The sequence below is a fragment of the Thermobia domestica genome, chromosome 7 (genome assembly GCF_964235325.1).
Source record: "Thermobia domestica chromosome 7, izTheDome1.hap1.1, whole genome shotgun sequence".
In the NCBI taxonomy this organism is placed as follows: domain Eukaryota; kingdom Metazoa; phylum Arthropoda; class Insecta; order Zygentoma; family Lepismatidae; genus Thermobia; species Thermobia domestica.
In genome coordinates, this window is record NC_137460.1 from 31267601 (window position 1) to 31287683 (window position 20083).

Genomic DNA, 20083 nt, shown 5'->3' on the forward strand with positions numbered 1-20083 from the left:
TACTTACGTCATTTCAAGACGTATACTCTCAGTATGACTGATTTCTTAGTTCTAAATTCAGAATATACTCTATTAAAAGTTTTTTTTTTTTTTTAATTTAAAAATCACATACAATGGAAGCTACTTGTTTAGTTATTTGCCTACACATAAACTAAATGCAATAAACGATAAATAGATGACATCAAGTGAGCAATAATTTTTAGTACTTATTCTAAGAAAGCTCTTACACAAGGAAGAGCTGGTACTGCAATATCTTCTGCCAGGTTGAAGTTTATAGTCAAAAGAAGTCTTTTGATTTCTATTTGACCAAACAGCTTAGTTATTGCGAGATATTGAGAAATTCGATACCAGTTAGTGCAAATGCTAGGATCAGGTGGAAACTTCCCGACTTAGAATTTCTAATCCTGACACCGACATACTTATCATAAAAAAATAGTTTAACGGGTCTCCGTCCATCATATATCTTAACTAATTTAAACTTATAATCTTTATGCCTTGTTTGAAAATTTAGTTTATTATATATATATATATATATATTTTTAATTTCCCATTTACTTGTACAAAAGCACTTCTTCGAATAACAGCTGAAACGTTCTCCATTTTCTGCTCCTTACAACGCGTTAAGAACGTGACGATTTTTGCCCTAAGATTCGCCTACAAAACTTAGTTTGCAAACAGTTAAAACAATCCACAATCTATTCAGAAAATAGTGGTATATGAAAAAGTTAAAATGTGGAAAGAAAAAATTAGTAACATATTCACGGAGAGGTAAACAAACAAATAGTTAGCACTCAATGATCAATAGAACTACTATATAGAAAATAATTTGTGTTTTGACAAACAGGTTAGTCAACAACGATCAGATAAAACACAAAATATATATTTGAGATGACGTCAGGGAACACATTTTATTAATCAAGATACATTTTATGGATCCTAGACGCTTTCATTCTCCGATAATTTCGATATGATCCACATAAAAAGATGAATTTTAAATGGAAGAGGGAACATCGCCTGCTCTTGAAGCCGAAGAGCCTTTATCACTAAAATCACTGAGTACTCAAAATTAGTATTCAAAATTAATATTCATAAAGTACCATGTATTAAGATTCTTTGAAGCAGTTATTCATGCACAAGATGATTTGCTAGCTCCTTTGTAAATACGTTTCTCTTCTTACACCTGTAAAAAACATTAATTATTAGTTTTACTTAGTAACAAATGCAAAATTTACCTACTCTGAAACAAAACAATACCATATACAGATTCTTTTTTAAATTGTTACTTTATAGAAGTTTCAACCTAACGGATCTTTTCTAGATGAAGGTCAGAGCGCAGAGACAGAAATCACTGGAAAACAGGGTGGAAAAAAATCATGATTTTTTTTTTAAAAAAAAATCATTTTTGTTGATTTTTTTGATTTAAATCAAATCTTTCTCTCGTATAATACAAGTCACGAACTGAAGAAAAAGCATTAGGAATTAGTATTAAATGCTAATTATGCCATTTAAGTGAAAGTATTGGGGTTGAATTTTGAATTATCCCCAATCGTTAACATATATAAATCCCAAACAATGTTTCTCAACCCTTTTAAATTATGGCTCTTTTTAAAAGTAAATTATAGACTTTCAGTCAAACAGCTACAGCATCATCCCTATTTATTCTAGGATCATGGTACATACATCACTCTCTTTAGAATAGAACAGCTTTTGAAACGGTAACATTCACATTTCCTTACCATGTCCCTGAAGCGGGTAATTTTGAGAGTAATTGGCATTTTTTTACTCTTTTTTTTTTTAAATTTTGATCCCCTCTGGATTTCCCTGTTACCGCACAGATCTCAAAATCAACTGGGAAATACTAAGGGGTGTACTAAACGTGTGTACAAAATTTCAAGCTTCTATCTTGAGTAGTAAGGGTGAGGAAACTATTTAACAATGAGCTAAGAACATTCCCACAATGACCCAGATGACTCGGATGTAATATAAATTTTTTTTCAGACATCCCTATTTATCCTAGGATCATGACTCGTACATTATTCTCTTCAGAATAAATCAAATTTTCAAACAGTACCCTTCAAATGTCTCCATCATGTATCTGGGGCGGGTAAATCACGAAAAAAAGGAATTTTCTGTTAAAAATATCTTCTTTTTTGTTTTTAATTTTTACCTCTGTGGGCCCCTCCTCCTGTTTTAAGGCAGAGATCTGAAAAATACTGAGGGGTGCACTGAGTGAATGTGGAAAATTTCAATTTTGTAGGTGCAAAAGTAAGCCCGCGAAAAATAATATTCCCCAAATACCCCAGATTCCCGTATAAAACAGGATCTCAGGTAACAGTTTCCTGAGACATCCCTATTTATCCTAGGAGCATAGTACGTGCATCATTTTCTTCAGAATAGAACAGCCTTTGAAACAGTACCATTCATGTGTCTCCATCTGAGGCGGGAAAATCACGAAAAAACTATTTTTTGTTAAAAATATCCTTTTTTTAACACATTTTTTCCCCTCTGGACCCAGCTGTTTCCACGCAGAGATATCTGAAAACATCCGAAAATTATTAAGGGGTGCAATGAACGAGTATGCAAAATTTCAGTCTTCTGAATGCAAAGTGTAACCCGCCAAATAATAATAATAATAATACGCATGACAAAAAATATCTTTTTAAATTTATGACGTCATCACACACTATGCCTCAACGTAGAAAGGCGTGAAAACATATGTAACGTGTTCTAAAATGCCTCCTGTCTTGAAGAAAACGAAGTAAAATGCCTTATTCGTACTTTTTTAATTGATTAATGAAGATTCTACCCTATCACCTAAAAATAGGTGATATAATTTAAAAGGTTAAGCATTAAGGAAAAAGTACAGCAACGTTTATCAAAATAACACTTTTTCTCACAAAAGTTACTGATATTTGGCAGGGGCCTATTTTTAAAAACTCAGAACTTAGCTTGCGACATGAAATACATAAATTTCGCCTAAAGTTACAAAATTAACAAAACAAAACAAAACAAAAAAAAAAAAAAATAGAGAGGAGATAGGACCCCTCTAAATACGCCCTATTATCTGGGAGCAAACAAACAGACACGCACAAAAAAGACTTTTCATCTTAAATGTCGATGGTTATTTCCCCGTTGGAATAGTTAACGATTTTAAAACCCAAACCCAATGTTACGAAAAGAAGAAAGCAGGATTGCTCCGTTACCTGTTCAAAACGGGATTTTCCCTAATCATCCTCTGCATGACACTGGTTTTCATACTACTGTACATTTGAGTCTCAATGAATTATGATTATTAACTTCCATAATCGAAATAACAGAACAGAAACGGGATTTTACTTATTTTCACTTTAAATTAATTTATTTTGGAATTCGATTTAAATCAACGATTTTTATTAAAAAAAATCAAGTGATTTAAATCTTGATTTAAATCAATCCACCCTGCTGGAAAATAAAATATAATCTCCATTACATGAAGGGAGAAACTAGATAAGTACTTGTCTAAACCCGATATGTTATATTAATCCTTCAGGTACCCACATAATTTGAATACCGAGGTTCTGTCCCCGATAAAGGCGCAATTCTCAGCGTTGACCTACATTAGGGGAGAAAAGGAAACAAATTGCATTAAAACACAGGGAGATACGATGGAGAAAAACAGAATTTACTGCATTCGAAATCCGTACGCTTCACACGCATTACACAGAAATATGATCCATCTGGAACACAATAACACTTCTAGGATATAGCGTCAGGATACACATTAAAAACCAGTATAGTAAAGTTTTGAACACAAATCTAAGTAGTAGTGTGGATCGTATTGTAATATATATGTTTCGTTTCTTTGTTACCACATCAATCTTTAGCTTAGCTATAAATAGCCCAGTTAACTCACATAGCAGAGAGACATTTAAACTAAAATATAAAACTCATGTGGGTTGCAACGAAGCTAGATATTTTTAGAAAACATTAGTTAAGAACAGAAAGAAAGAAAAGAAAACGCATTCCCATACATCACCACGAAGGGGAAGACCACATTAAAATTCAAAGTAATTTTATAACTATAAGCACTTAATTTTGTACTTTTTTTCTAACAGTACTATTGTGTGTTGTTTCTATCTCCGGAAGAATACAAACAATCTAAATTGATTGGTTACTTAATTTGTATTTATTCCTTTTATCAGCAGCTAGATTATATAGACGAGACCTACAATTTAAAGTAGCATCTGGAACCACTGCAGTGCGTTCGATGCTCTCCCACGACTCGATACCTCGCTTGCCAAAAACACGCGTGCTGCTACTACACCAGGAAGAAAGCAAAGTATGATTTATAGTTATCAGCACTACATATTTGTAATAACAAATCACACGTAAATTATCTACATTTATGAAAAATGTAGTCTCGAGTTTGAATTTTTTCACTGTTGGCACTGAAATCTTTTGAAATTACAATAGTTAAAGTAGCTATAGTTACTAAACTGTGCTCTTGGGTACATGGTTTAAAACTCAACATCTTACTTTGTACGCATAACTGTTATTCATATTTAATTCATTATTCTCACAAAATTTCGATCCTCTCTGGAACCATTCTCAAAATGCAGGGGTAATGCTAGCCTGAATATATTTTCTGAGTACATTACTACATCACTTCAAAACCTGTGAAGGAAAAAGTCGGCATGAAGCTCAGGAGTGGTGAATATAATTTACAGAAGTGTACTGTAGAACACTTTGTGCAGATTTTTCTATTTACAGCCTATGAAGTGATATAACAATGTTATCAAAAAGTAGATTCCTGCTAACATTACGTCTGAGATTCAGGAATGATTCCAGAAAAGAGCGAAATATTGTGAGGATAACGACTTAAACAGGAATGGAAGTAGTTGCACAAGGTAAGATTTTATAGTTAAATTATAAATCATTATTAGGGGTTGCTTGAAATTTGGTCAGATGGAGCTGACTATTTGCTATCACTTCAAATTGACAACTAGGAGATAGTACTGATAGTTCTTTTAATTCTCATATGTATATATATGGATGTAGGAGTATAGTTTAACTACAACTTTTTTTCGAACGATCCTCCCTATAAGTTTCAAAATATTTACTACTTCCTGAATATATCTTTTAATTCATATGATATACCTCTTGTACGAACCTCTATGATATACCTCTTGTCTTTATGATATATCTGATACATATTTATTTATTTCTAGAAGTAGTGGAGAATCGTTATATTATTATTCAACTCAGTGAAGAAAAACAGAACTTTGGTACACAATTTTTTACAGATGCCAAGAGGTCAAGCAAAGGCTCAAAAATGAACCAGGAAAGAAAAAGCGTTTTTCACTCATAACAGCTATTACCAGATTTCTTATATGGATTGAGCATAACTTAAAATTTGTTTTACAAGTATTCATATGAACTTCATCTTATGGTCTCTCTGGTTAGAATATTGCTTTTTGAAATGATTATGTACGCATTCTTGTATTTGCATTTCGTCTCATATACTCCAGAATGCAACAAATAATACACGAATTAATCTTTATAACCTATTACAGGGTTCCTACTGATGTGGAGAAATCTATTTACCTGATCTCCGGCAGCAAATTACCTGACTTTCATGACAGGTGTCGGATGATGATATATAAATAAGGAATAAATAACGGTAAATATTTATATATTCTATAAAGACAAATAGTATTCAATTGCTCATACGTACACTTCATTTAGCACCCATAAAAATGTGAGCAACGTTCCATACCGTGATCTTTAATTGTTGGCTAAGTTGAAACTGATGTAAAAGTAATGTTAAAAAAATGAGAAAAATATATTTTATAAAATTTCCCTGACTTCCTTCACCAGTAGGAACCCTGCACGAGTGTTTTATCAATACTCAAACGGGATCTATAATTGACTGAATCCATAGTTTTTGGTACATTTATTGAATTTAAACGGTAAATTTGCTCAGAATGAGAAAGAAATCCAATTATAGATATACGAGTGACATTATTCTAAGTTGCCTTAAAAATGTCGACGAGTTATTTTCTTCACTTTTCCAAGGTACCAGCAAGTAATGTTTTCAGTAAAAATTGAAATAATAATAATAATAATCCAATTGTCTATTGGGATCACCTGCTGTGGTCTGAATCAGCTGATTATTGAGCTCAGTTCACGAAAATCTTTCAGTTTAACTTTCCACGATTATGCTCTTGAAGCTAAAGGAGACGGATGATTAACGCAAGTGAATAATGAATGAAAAAATTGGTGAAATGGGATTTTGCAAGGAAACTGGAGTACCCGAGAAAACCCACGGACATGTCTACCACAAACTTACTTGGGACAGGAATCAATACCCGACGTACCAGTTAAACGCTCTAACACTGAGCCACCGTGCACCCCCTACTCCGCTCCAGTTATAGGTTATTCAAGGAACGTTCAGTACCTCATATAAACAGATACACGTGGTAACTGCTTCACTTTATTGGTTCAAGAGCCTTGGAACATCCATGCGGCAGAAGAAAATAGTCCATTGTCAAATAAGCTGTTTTTCAATATTTTTGTTGCTTGTAAGGCTCATTACCAGAAATGCAGTTTCCTTACAGTTACATAACAGAAACAACACGGTGTCTAAGAACTAAATTGAATTAATGCAATAAAAGAGAATGCGCATGCGCAGAAAGTGGCGTTGACCCACCTCACGCGCGAATCACGGTTTACAGTATGGCTGCGTGCGAGGAATATATAAAACGCCGAAAGGGTACAAGCACGTGCTTCTCGAAAGAAGCGCTGACCGATAGCCAATCATCCGATGACTGGCGGAGTAATACCATTCTGTAATGTTTACATCAGGATCAGAAGATTCGTTGAATGAACTTTAGTTAATGAGATTACACCTCTTTCCAGATGAGAAGCAACACAAACGCATGGTACGCGATTTTAAAGATTAACCCCAGTGTAAGCAAAGGCGCGCGCTAGTCGCTACACCAGCGGGAAGAGCAACTACCCTCTTTTGTACTTCAAAATTTAAAGCAGAAAATTATTTAAAAAGAATTAAACTAACGTAGTCTGATTACGTTTTGCAAATATACGAGATGAATGTGTATGATCGTGTATTACGAACATCTGACCCGCATAAACTCTCATAGTGAAATTAAAATTTTACATTATCGAAAAATATGTCCAATCTGCTTACAGATATAAAATTCTTCTCTTACACAATGTAAAGTCTTGAGGTCTCCATCAATACATTCTTTTAGTAAATTACTGTTTTGTGCTAGATTTTAATTTAACCAAATAATCAATCATTCCCCACGGAACTGAATCTACATGTATGAAGGTCATTTATATATATAGAAATATATCCATTATAAGAACACAAGAATAATGAAACAAGAGCAAAGCATTTTGTCATTCGTTGGTGGATGGAATTTCCAGGATAGATTCTCCACTCATAATAAAAGTAATCCTTGCATGTATATGAGAACATTTTAAGTTTACGGTCATAGTCGGTTGTTGTTACTTTGAACGAGTACTGTTGTGCAGGGCACCAAAAACAGCGTACTTCATATGTGCATTTTATATGTAACAATAAATAAATAAAATTATACACTCAGTACTAATTGTAGGGGAAAAAATCACATTCAAGGAAATCAAAATAAGTACACCAGGTAAACAGACGAACTATCCTACCAACTACTCATGAGTGAAAAGTGGACGGGATCGGACATTACACACATGAATGTTTATATATATAAGGGTTACAAAAGTGCAGGAGATATTGAAGCATATACGTATGCAAAGTCTCTACGATGGTTTAGTGTTACCAAATAAACGTTTGAAATGCCAAAGCACAGGTTTTTAAAAATAACCGGAAGCAATTACTGCTTTTTTAGTTGATTGTCGGACGTGGATATATCATTTCAATTGAGTGTTTCATTGTCGCTTTACAAACACAGTTTCATAGGTAACATTTACGACTGACATTATACAAAATTACGATTTCCTAACTATATTTCGATTATATAGCTGCCTATGATGGCATGAAACAAGCTAGCGTACCCACTTAATACTGATAAGCCATTAGTTGAGATTTACACTTTATTACATTACTACGATTTCATCATTAAAATAGTATTAATATATGCAACTCAAGTGTTCCATACATCTAGATCTACCCGTAATTTCGTTTTTATAATTTATAATATACCAGAGCCCCACGCACCGAAGGTGAGGGCTCTACCACTAAGTCACTGTGGCCTCTATACTTTTGGGCTGGAGCTAAATTATAGCAAAACTTAAGTTTCCGTGCAAGGACTTATACAGATTTCCTACAATTCACCTATAGGTATTGACTTAATTTAGCTTCGTGTATTTAAAATACCTATTCCGTGAGATACGGATGAATTGTTTAGTAACACGTGCATAATAAGAGTTCCTTTGGAACGACCGAGCGTACAAAGTAGAACAGTATATGCAAATAATTAGAAAGTAAAGTAGAATGAAATAATTGTTGATCGATGCTTTACGATATATAGTAAACAACTCAAACATAGAATGTCTCGAAACATTCGGGATACAAGATAAGACCGTTCATAGTTGAACTACATCTGAAACAGATTACTGAATTCGTAAAAAGAGTTGTGATTATGGACTGTCGTTACTATTCCGTAAGTGATTATATATCCTTGCACATGCAAACTAACCAGAGCAAGTTAATCAATGTATATCAGAGTACCCACTTCTCGTGCGTGGATGCTTGGTTTGAACCCAGCTCGCGTCAAGTGGGCTTAGTGGTAGTCAAACACCGTGTGGGTAAGTTTTGTCGGGTTTCTCCTACTTTCATCATAGCACTATTTCGTTTGTGAACATGATTAGCGTCTTCCTTAGCCTCAGATTATTATCGTGGGCGGTACACTTTAAAACAAATCAATGTAGATTATTAATACCAAGAACAGTTTTAAATAAAAGCAAAATAGCCAAAACTGGTGGTATGGTCCAGTAATTCCACTCTCCTCGAGCTGAAAAAGTTGGTAGAAATGGCCTATATTTTAAGGATTTATCCTGCATGATGGTCTGCGTATCCACCTAGTGCACTGATTTAAAACCTCCGTCGTGATTCGCACTACAATAGGTCATACTGTTCATGAACTTGGTTTGCAAGAGGTGGAATACAAAAATTTAAAACATGGTATGCTAACAGGGTTGGCAAAAACCATGGTTTTTATTTAAAAAAAACAAAAAAAAGTTTTTTTTTTTGTTTAAACCAGGTTTTTATGGTTTAAATAATTTGCTCTATATATTCATATCATATATGGACAGAAATAAGTTTGTTTCGCCTTGATGTTATTATGCAACAACCGGGTTATGCTGGAAGGGGTCACATAAGCTTAAAGCGGAATAAAAACCGCTTCTCGAGTTACATCCGAGAGAAATTGTCCTCCATTTGAACTCAGAACCAGGACTAATTGGCCACAAATGCGATACGTCTGCCGACTCACTCACGAAGGAATCCTGATAAAAAAAAAAAAAAGAAGAAAAAAAGTTGTACTGATCTTTACATGCTTCTTAATATAACTGTCAAGAGTCATTTCAGAAGGGCAAAAAGATGAACAGTTGCACAAGTGAAACCATTACACAGAATTACATATGAATAATTTCAAAGTACTACGGAGTACAGAAGAACTAATTTAGTTCAAGTTAGTTAACAACGACTTTTATTGGTCCAAATTAAAGAAATACACCGACTTAATCTGTATACCAATAAGAAAAGTGCATCAAGATACGAATTATTTGAGTCCACTTTGGCTCAAACTCATTTATACATAGATAGATACCAAAGATACTTATTTCACTAAATGCCTCTTGTGGGGTCTGTATGACCCCTCCCCCCCCACACACACAAAAAAAGGCATTTTCGACGTATTTCATTCATAGTAAACATTGAAACGAAACAATATTTAGAATTTTTCTTCGATTGCAATTACATAACAATAATAACAACTACAAAAAATCACAAAATAAACATTTATAAACGTGTAAAAAAAAGTTGCTTTTGTAGTATAATCTTTTTGAGTAATGAATGGGGAATTTAGGTCTGAATATAATACGAATAATATACGGGAGTGAAACGTGATAACCCACAAATGTGTGTTCATCAAGATTTTACAAACACACTTTTACGAACATTTTTTGTTTTTTGGTTTAAACCAGTTGTTTTTTTTTTTTTTTTGAAAAAAAAAACAGCTGGTTTAAACCATCCAACCCTGTATGCTAAACATACAAAAGTGTTAACTATTTAGAATGAGAGGGCACACCAAATCTAGCGTCCTTTCACACTTTTGCAAGGAATAGTAAATGTAGCTGCAAGAAACATACGGTATAATACTATATATGATAACTATATCGGCGGGCACTAAGTTTAAGAATAGCAGAATTTGTAAAACTCATAGGTAATATTTAATACTTAGTACATAACGAGGAAGGCATGGTGGATTGGCGGTATAGCTCTGGTGCGCCAAATCTATTTCGATGTGGTGGACAGCACCGTGTCCGTGGGTTTTCTCCGGGTTATTTCGGTTACTTCCATATTGCCATTCCATACAATGTTTTCTAATTATACGCCTCCTTTAGCCCAAAGGGCATAAACATGCGACGCAAAATTAAAACGTTCATTTCCGTGTATAAACACCAAACACAATATGTGTACAAACTAATGTGTCCTAGAAATGACTATGCGCTATCCTAGTACCTAATATCTTACTATATTCAATTATTTCACTATAGTATTATGACATTCACTATAGTATCTTAAAAACTGTTTCTTAGGTAGGATTTGCATTCATGGGTGAAGATTCACTTTACGACAATTTATCCTTATAGGCATAAACACGCGTTCGAAAGTATGCGACAAAAGCGATCGCGGAAACAGCACACGCTAACTTGTGCTAGGTGGCCTGCGGGGTAACGAAAAACTGCATCTGCAGGAAGCAGGCACGCCAACGACGGGAAATGCACATAATCAAAGACAGCGCAAAAAACACTTGATATCGCCTAGAATCTCAGAGCCTAGAGTACCTGTACTGGTTTCACACTAGTAGCTCCAATGTTGTAAAGTAAAACTACAAGTTTCCTACATCGATTAGAATCGATTTTAGTTGAGCGTTCCTTTGAGCAGCGAGGCTATATGAGACGTGGACCTGCAATTTAACGTGTACTCCGAACCACATGAGCTCGCGCGGAAATCGAACTCGGGTCTCCCACACCAAAAGCGCGTAGGCTAACCGCTTAGTCACGAGGGAGCTCTAAGTTTCCTACATCGTTACAGAAATACTTCGCAGATGGTATTAGTTTGTTACACAGTCGTCTTTGATATGCACGCAATCATTTTAATCCCAGTTGTAATAGTTTCACACTTGTAAACACGAAATACTGGTTTCCTACATTCTGAAAACTTCCTCCGATAGTGGAATTTAGTATCCTATACAATCCTGTCATATGTACTCATTCATTTTATCCATACAACTACCGTAATTTTCATGACGGACTATCCTTAATCTGTTCCAATAATTAAAAACTCATATTGTATAAACCATAACAAATATTATTGCAAGAACCATCTGTTTTCACTACCCTCGCTCATTCGCATAACCACCAATGTTAATGCGCCTACTCTATTTGGACGCACCCCCGTGCGGGACCACCAGCTTCGCCCTGGACTGACTGCTCGGTTAGATAGCATTCGTGCTTTTTAGTGGTTATCTAGCACAAGATGGTTTGTGTTTTGCACCTTAGTTTTTGTCATACATCCGAACGCCATATTTGTTAACAGTTTAGAGATGGGGGCAAAAACTGTCAATCGATGTTTGAGTAAAGTGTTATGAAAATTTTAACTAATTACTTCTAGTTTACCGAACCTGAACTTTATAGTGACTTATGTGGGAAAAGAAAGTGAACTCTTCGTAACGAAGACAGAAAACAACGTGCCTGCGGGGCTCTAACTCGCCTTGACTCACTAACGCTCGCTCGGCAATACTATGTGAATTAAATATTGGTAACTTTACCTAATTTATCGTATGGAACCATAAAACGACCGAATCTGAGTAGAGTATCGCAAAAGAGTAGGTGAAAAGCTGGCCCTTCCATCGCTAAACAAGGCCCCGTATTTATTTGCAAATAGTAATTTTCTATTACAAATCATAAACGTTTCCACGCATCTATTTTAGAAGGTAATTGAACCTAACCTAGGCTAATGTAACGTAATGTGATATAATCTAACCAACGGAACCAAATGTAGTACATTTTAGTATTTATTTTCGAGTATGTTTTGCAGAAGGGGTCCAGAAGAACGCACAAAACACAGGAGAAATGGATGATACAAGTACTTAGATGTAACATAACGTAACCTAAACTAATGTAAGGCAACGTGAATTAACCTAATATTAGTGGAACTCAGCAAAATTCTATCATTTTCTGGAAAATTATGCTGGACCCCTACACTAACATAACATAAACTAACCTAACCTAATGCGAACAGAAATTACCAAAATTGTAACATTTTCGAATGTTATATGGTCTCGCGATACAGCACAAATGCCGAAACATTTTTCGTCCTAATCTAAGCTAACCTTAAAATGTAAATTGACAGAACAGTCTGCTCAAGTAATGCCGATTGCATATCATGTTACCATGCACAATGTTTTGTAAGAGTAGGGAATTGTTCAAATATTTTTTGTTAGATTTTCAACAATTCTTTCTAATGCTCTCTATGAACTTGTGCGAGTGTCCTAGACACGAATGTTTGGGATAATTTTGGAACTAGGGGGCCAAAATCGGGTAAAATCACCATGTTTACAGGAGAAATGAGTTGATGTTACGTAAGTGTAATTACTAACATAACATAACCTAACCGAACCTAGCCTAGCCTAAACCATCAAAAACACAGAAAATATAGGAAGAAAGTAGGAATTCTGATAAAATCACCACGTAAAAATTATTGCGGATAATTTATGTATTTCTCCACTATCCTCATTTAAGAGTATGAACCCTACCCGTCGCTGACGCGCCTGCTCCCTACGGACAAACACCCTCGCTTTGCTCGGGGTTTGAGGTTAGACTCGGTTAGATAGCATTCGTGCTTTTTAGTTGGTTCGTGGCTCCAATAAACATGTGAAAATTTGCTAGAACTGTCTGCTCGAGTAATGCCCCAAATATCCTATTCTAACCTGACCTAAACTAACCTACCCAAACCATAAAATAATACAGAAAAGATCCCCCAGTTCCAAAAACATACCGAATGTTTAATTCTTAAACGATTTTATTCTTAAAACAATAACAGGCAATTCATGTTAATAAGTAACTACTTTTCTAAGATATGCATATTAACTTTTACACACTACACAACAGTAAATTTCTAAGAGCCCTGGTCACATTTCTTGGTAGATCCAGTTACATAAATAATTTCAAAAAATGTTTAGAAAAAATTATAACTATCAAAATTAGAACTACACCTGAACATAAACTATACAGCGTGGTTTGCAACATGCTTCACTCTGTCTCGACAAATAATTTTTCGAAAAAAGAACTGAAAATTAAATTCACACCCAATACAGACAATAAACAATGGCGTTCAATTATAAATTTTCCGCTGAAACCATGCCGAAACTTATCTCTATCATACAACAAATTTCATTGGCTTAAGTTATAATGACGTCATATACGAAATACTATCCACACCTTGATAGTTTCTTGTCTCTTTCTTCTCTTTGGGTGTGGATCCAGCCACTTCCTTTCACTTATACCTTCTTTATTTTGTATTTGCCTCACTTATATATTTACCTATATATATATATAAAAATTTGAATTAATTTGAAGATGGAAACAAGAATATATTATAAACATTGAAATACGTAATACGATCAGTAAATGACAGTATCCACAATTCCTCCCCTCCCACTTGTTTAAATTTTGATCCTCACAACAAATCAGGATGAGAACTACGTTTTATGATGATTACCGGCACCTTTCATTGCGTTAATAAAAGCACTGCCTCGGATTATCCTAAACCAATGATATGAGTTCGTATAGCGGAAAAATATATAAATAAAGAAATATTCAGCTTTGTATATAGACATAAGATATAAAGATGGCAGAATATAATAAGCCACTTTTTGTCCATTTTCTGCTTCTCGCTCCGGTAGTTGGTCATATGAAGTTCTGTGTGGTGGAAAAAAGTTTATAAAGTTTTACCGGTAATTTAAAAAAAATGCTTATTTAGCTGTGTAGATAGACTTATTTTTCGTTTTCACTGATGTACTGAAAGTATTTTAAATTTAATGCATAAGGTTGAAATTCGCTTGCCTGCTCAACTACACATCTTGTGTATGCCATCCTTTATAGAACTTATTTGTTTCGTACTTTCATTCTCAATTTTAATTTCTAAATCTTAAAAATTTCTACTTTTATACGCAGAAACGCCTGCAGGGTTTTTTTCCCAAGGGGTGGCAAAGGATCGGTCCCAAGGGAAGGGGCAAAGACTGACACCCAAGCACAGTCAGGAATGCACGCACATACTTTGATATATGCGTTCACATAATACATCATATAACATAATATTTGTTAAGCATTATCCTCATTAACTACAGTAAACAAATTATAATACAATATTTTAAAATATAAAATATATTAAATATATAGTATTCGAGAGAATATTATTATTATTTGACATGTATTTACAAGAACTAACACCCTTCGAAGTTCCTGGGGAGGGCAACCGTACCTTCGACCCTTGTTGCCGGGGGCTATACCTATGTGTCTATTATGGATCTGTAGAAATGACCAATTATCTTCATGACAATTTTTATAACTGTAAGATTTTGTTCTCGCCAATTCAATGTGTTTTGCATACATTATGCTAATTTTCGATAATACTAACGATGGTTCGGGGTGTATTAATTGTACTTCATCTCTATTTCTACATAATTTCTACATTACTTTACAAGCTGGATCCTTTTCATCATTTGTAAATTAGTGCTTCGCTACTTGTTGTTGCAAATGGAAATGGAACTAATTAATCATATGATTACTTATATAAAGTACAGGGTGTATCAAAACGATTCATCCACTTTGGCAAGTCTGTATTTCTGAAACTATTAAACATATACAAATAGTTCTTGTTTTGAATGACAGTGCAGCTCAAAAAGTTTTTATTGCACCTGTTCATAGGTGTTCAATGTGCCCCCCGTAAGATGCACGGCATATGTCCATGGGGTATTCAAATTCGTCCCAAACTGCAGCTAGCATGTCTTCAGTTACAGGTTCCACAGCTGCCGTTATGCGATGTCGCAGTGCTTGGTCATTCAATGCGCTTGGTAACGGAGGCACATAAACGGAGTCTTTTATAAACCCCCACAAGAAATAATCACATACAGTAAGGTCAGGTGACCTTGGAGGCCAGTAATGTAACGCTGCATCATATGGTCCAGTGCGACCGATCCATGGTTGTGGAATCGTTCGATTTAAAAATCCCCGCACTTTCCCATGCCACTGTGGTGGTGCCCCATCCTGTTGGTAGATGAAATCATTCGAATCAGTCTCCAACTGTGGGAAAAGGTAGTACTCAAGCATATCAAGGTAGGTTATACCCGTCACTGTGTTCTCGGCAAAGAAAAATGGACCGTAGACCTTTCTTCGGGAAACTGCACAAAACACATTAACTTTTGGCGACTCCCTCTCATGTTGTACAACTTCATGTGGGTGTTCCGTTCCCCATATTCGCACATTATGGCGGTTCACATTTCCATTCAAATGGCATGTTGCCTCGTCACTAAACACTAAGCGTTCAACATAACTGTCGTCCTCTGCAATCTTGCCAAGAATGAAATTACAAAACTCCATACGTCGTTCTTTGTCACCTTCACAAAGAGCTTGCAGTAGCTGAATTCTGTATGGTTTCATGTGTAAACGACGACGCAACACACGCCAAACGGACATCGAAGGCATGTTGAGCTGTCGAGCTGCACGACGAACGGATTTCTGCGGACTGCGTGTAAAACATTGACGGACGCGCTCCACGTCTGCGTCGGCACTCGAGGACACCCCGGTGATTTTCCCTTACACTAACAACCTGTTGTTCGGAATTGTTCATGCCATCGTCTAATGCTGTGTGCAGTTGGAGGATCCACACCATACTTAGTACGAAAGTCACACTGAACAGTTATCACTGACTTGCACTCCGCAAAACGTAGTACACAAAACGCTTACTGTTGTCCAGATGCCATTTTAACCAGAACCATAGTGGGCGTTCACTCAACCACACTGCTGCTACCTAGCGGAAACCATATACAACTAGAGATGTTCCTCTTTCCAACAGTACGTTGTTCACTCACATCTCTGAAAAGACAGAATAGATATTATTGTTTAAAACCCGATGATTCTTTTTTATACACACTGTACAGTCAACAAATTTTATTTTTTTAACCTCCAAATTATTTAAAGCATAGAAGTAAATCATAATAAATGAATATAAAGTATTTAGTCATATGGTTATTGTAATTTGGAAGATAATAAAGAAGTGGAAATAAATTCCTTACGGGGAATTTATATGCCAGGGGAAAAACCCGGGAATGTTCCCATTTTTTATTTTTCTTCCCACCGGGAATATTCCCACTGCCCATCACTAGTACTGATGGGTAAATTCCCGGGAAGATATTTTTCGGTAATATTCCTTGGGAAAATTCCCAAAAATGGGTGTATTCCAGGAATTTATGTACAAACGCAAAGAAAATTGAATTCTATTACTATATTATCTTTCCAAAGGTAAATTCGTTTCTTTTCACCGTATATTATTACTGTTATGTCCAGAGGATTCTTTAAAATTTATATTCTGAACGGTATTATGTCATTTTATTATATTTAGAGAGTATGCGTAAATGAATATTTACTTACAATATGTTCTATGCAAGTAAATATGTGGGAAAAATGGTATAATAAGTCCACATACTTTTACACCGTTAAACAGTTTACATTTATATGTAAGTGGATTTTTTAAACTTGACTCTACGACTGATATTATAAACAAGTTAGGTTGAGTAACTGTCAGAAGACACATGTCTCACAATGTCTCAGAAGACACATTTGTGGATACATATTTATGTCCACAATATTTGCAAGATACTGGCATAATTTTATAATTTAGCACGTAACATTGCCACACACGACCTTTCTTCCTACCTACTTCTCGAAATTCCATGGGTTAATTCCACTAGCGGATCCAGAAGTATCGTTTGGAAGGGGCGGTTCGCTTCCTGGACGATGAGCGTAGCTTCAAGGTGACTAAAATTTTAGTTAGCAAGTATAGGATGCATACCAATCCGGGTTTGTAGGGGGGTGTAAACCTGATTCCCAGATTCCATTTTGGTACCCGAATTTGTGCGTCTGTGTGTGTGTTTTTAAATGAAAGTATTTTCTTTCTTACGGCTTAATGAACCCGTAGATTCATTGCCGCATTAACAAAAGAACGCAAGTGCATCCTCCCTTGCGCTGTACAAATTAAGTAATTGCTTTCATAATTTGTTTGCATAAGATTACTCTTTATATTCTTCTTCTCAGTCTACTTAAAGATCCATCTAAAACTCTATAAAACTCTTTCTTGCACTTCGTAAATATTCCTTTACAAAAATGACAGAGAGAGAGAGAGACAGAGAGAGATGTTGAAGTATCACATGACAAGGCAGAAAAGTACGCTTGGAATGGATCCAGGGAGTCCGAATCCCTTCCACAAAATCTCGATTTTTCTGTAAATTTCGTCTAATCTTGGTGGTGATTTTACAAATTTTAATATAGTTTATTCTCATTTTAAATTTGGACTCCCTCCCGAAATAGTCCAACGTACGTGCCTATCACGAGGTATAAGACATGTATAACTTACTACGTTTTCTTCATTCATGAGATCTCGGGTTCAATTCCTGGTGTTACAGCCTTGAAAGGGCTAACTAACGCCAATAGCACTGGTAAAAAGTGCCCTCGCTTGGACAAATTTCTGATTTAAAAAATCGCTAAATCCAATTCATCTATTTTAAAACAAATCCATTCATGGGGTCACTAGCCAAATAACCTCAAAACTGGAATTTTTGAACTTCCATTTATGCTAATGGTAAAAATTCGATGGTTGAATACGTTTCGTATTGCTCTTTTTATACTAATTTGAGGACACTGAGGCCAATGGAAGGATGTTTCAACACATTGGTGTATGAAGCGACGAGAAAAATGACATCAATGGATGGATATGCATACTCCATTCTCGTGACTCCATGAACGGATATGCGTTAAAATAGTTCAATTGGATTCAGGGTCATCAAATTAGTATGAAAATAGCAATTAGAAATTTATTCAAGAGTAGGCACTTTCTACTAGTGGCAATATCGTTTGTTCTCTGGGCGCACTACAGTGATTAGGATTCCACCTAAAACTACAGATGCACGTTTCATATAGCATCGGTGCTAAAAGGAACAAGCTTTCTTCATGTTTTGTTGATATTGATATTTGGGAGGGGTGAGTTGTGATATAAGCCTGTAAAGCGCTTACTTCTTTCGATTTGATTCGAGTCCATGATTTTAGCCAAAGTATGATAAACAAAGCATGTATTTCGAAATAATTGAAAGCCACACATACACCCTGTTTTCATGTGCCTCCCCGAATTTCATGAATTTATCATTACGGGATTTTCATATGTTTATACTACCTCTTCCAGTCTCGGTCGCTTCACCAAAAATGGCAACAGAGTCATGTTCTTCAGTTACTTACTCATCTTCATCACAAACACACACACTAACAGAAGCACTGTAAATTAATATATAACGGGTTGAATTTGAAATATGTTAAAATTACAGTCCACGCAAAAATATTTTATCGCTGTCAATGTAACAAAGTAGGGTCACACGGTTAAAAGTTATCTTGCCATTTATTATCTGCCATTAAATTAAGCCCCGCCCATTCCTCCTCTGTGTAGATAAATATAGCTTTCCTTTGTTGCACTAAAGTGATCGCAGGAAAGCATGAAGCTTGACCTAAATCTATCTATTTCACTATCCAATAGAATGCGAGGGTATGTTTCTGTCGTCGACTCCTATCCATGACATTTTTTCAGTGTCCTCTCTGAGAGGGACATAATCTTTGAACTATAGCGCTATGCGAAGAACATTTCCTGATGGGCAAAATGTTGTTGGATTTTCATTGCGTTTAGTTTCATGAAATTCAATATTTCACCACGACTTCAATTTGTCAACATTGTTGAGGTTTTCTTAAATGTGTGTTCGGATTGCGGCTTCATAAATCGTACCAAAATCTTCTGATGTATCAAAGGTGAGGAAAACTTTTCCATGATCGGTATAGAACCCAGGATTCACAAGATGTTGGAAGTTACTGATAAACCTTGGCATTACGTATCCATAGAATTGTTCATTTCTCAAGAAAAAACTTTCAACTGTATTCAATTGATGTATTTAAAGATGAATGTATCAGGAATTCAATTGATGGTACGTTCAGGAATTGTTCACTTAAACAGAAGAGAGCGAGAAGACAAATATAGGACCCTGTTACAAAAGTGTAGGCAAAGGGTATTTTGGTTTGTTGCTTGAGCTTAACGTCCCACGCTAACGACATGGCGGCTAAAGGAGACGTTCACTTACTGATTATAGTAGAATCCGAACCACTTTTTTTGTTCAAATGTACTGCAACCAGGAATCGAACCGGGGACCATGAGCACCGTATAGGGTATTTTGTCCAAGTTCACCGCTTTTGCAGTGGTATAATTGAGTATGTAAAGAAAAAAAGCATTAGACCAGACTAAAAACAGGAGGTTAGAACTTGGCTCTATTAAGTAATTTGTTAAATAAAGCTTTTAGAAACATAGTATAATTATAGTTATTCCTATAACAATAAAATTATACTAGCCTTCGCCTAGGGTGAGGCTTCGCCTCCAGATCCCCAATTTGCTCGGAATACGGGCTCGCCTAATATACCAAATGCTCATACGTGTTACTATGGTTCAATATTTAGCGTTCTCCCTTGTGTATCTTTCATATAGAATTGAATG

General features: G+C 35.4%; 1 long non-coding RNA gene across 1 annotated transcript; it reads right to left on the reverse strand.

Annotated features, from left to right (window-relative positions):
- Positions 1 to 973: 973 nt before the first annotated feature.
- LOC145688844 (uncharacterized) lies at positions 974 to 13749 on the reverse strand. The gene is made up of 2 exons (XR_014132003.1): positions 13500 to 13749; positions 974 to 1180 (listed from the first exon to the last, which is right to left on the reverse strand). It is a non-coding gene; the product is annotated as an uncharacterized LOC145688844 (long non-coding RNA).
- Positions 13750 to 20083: the final 6334 nt, after the last annotated feature.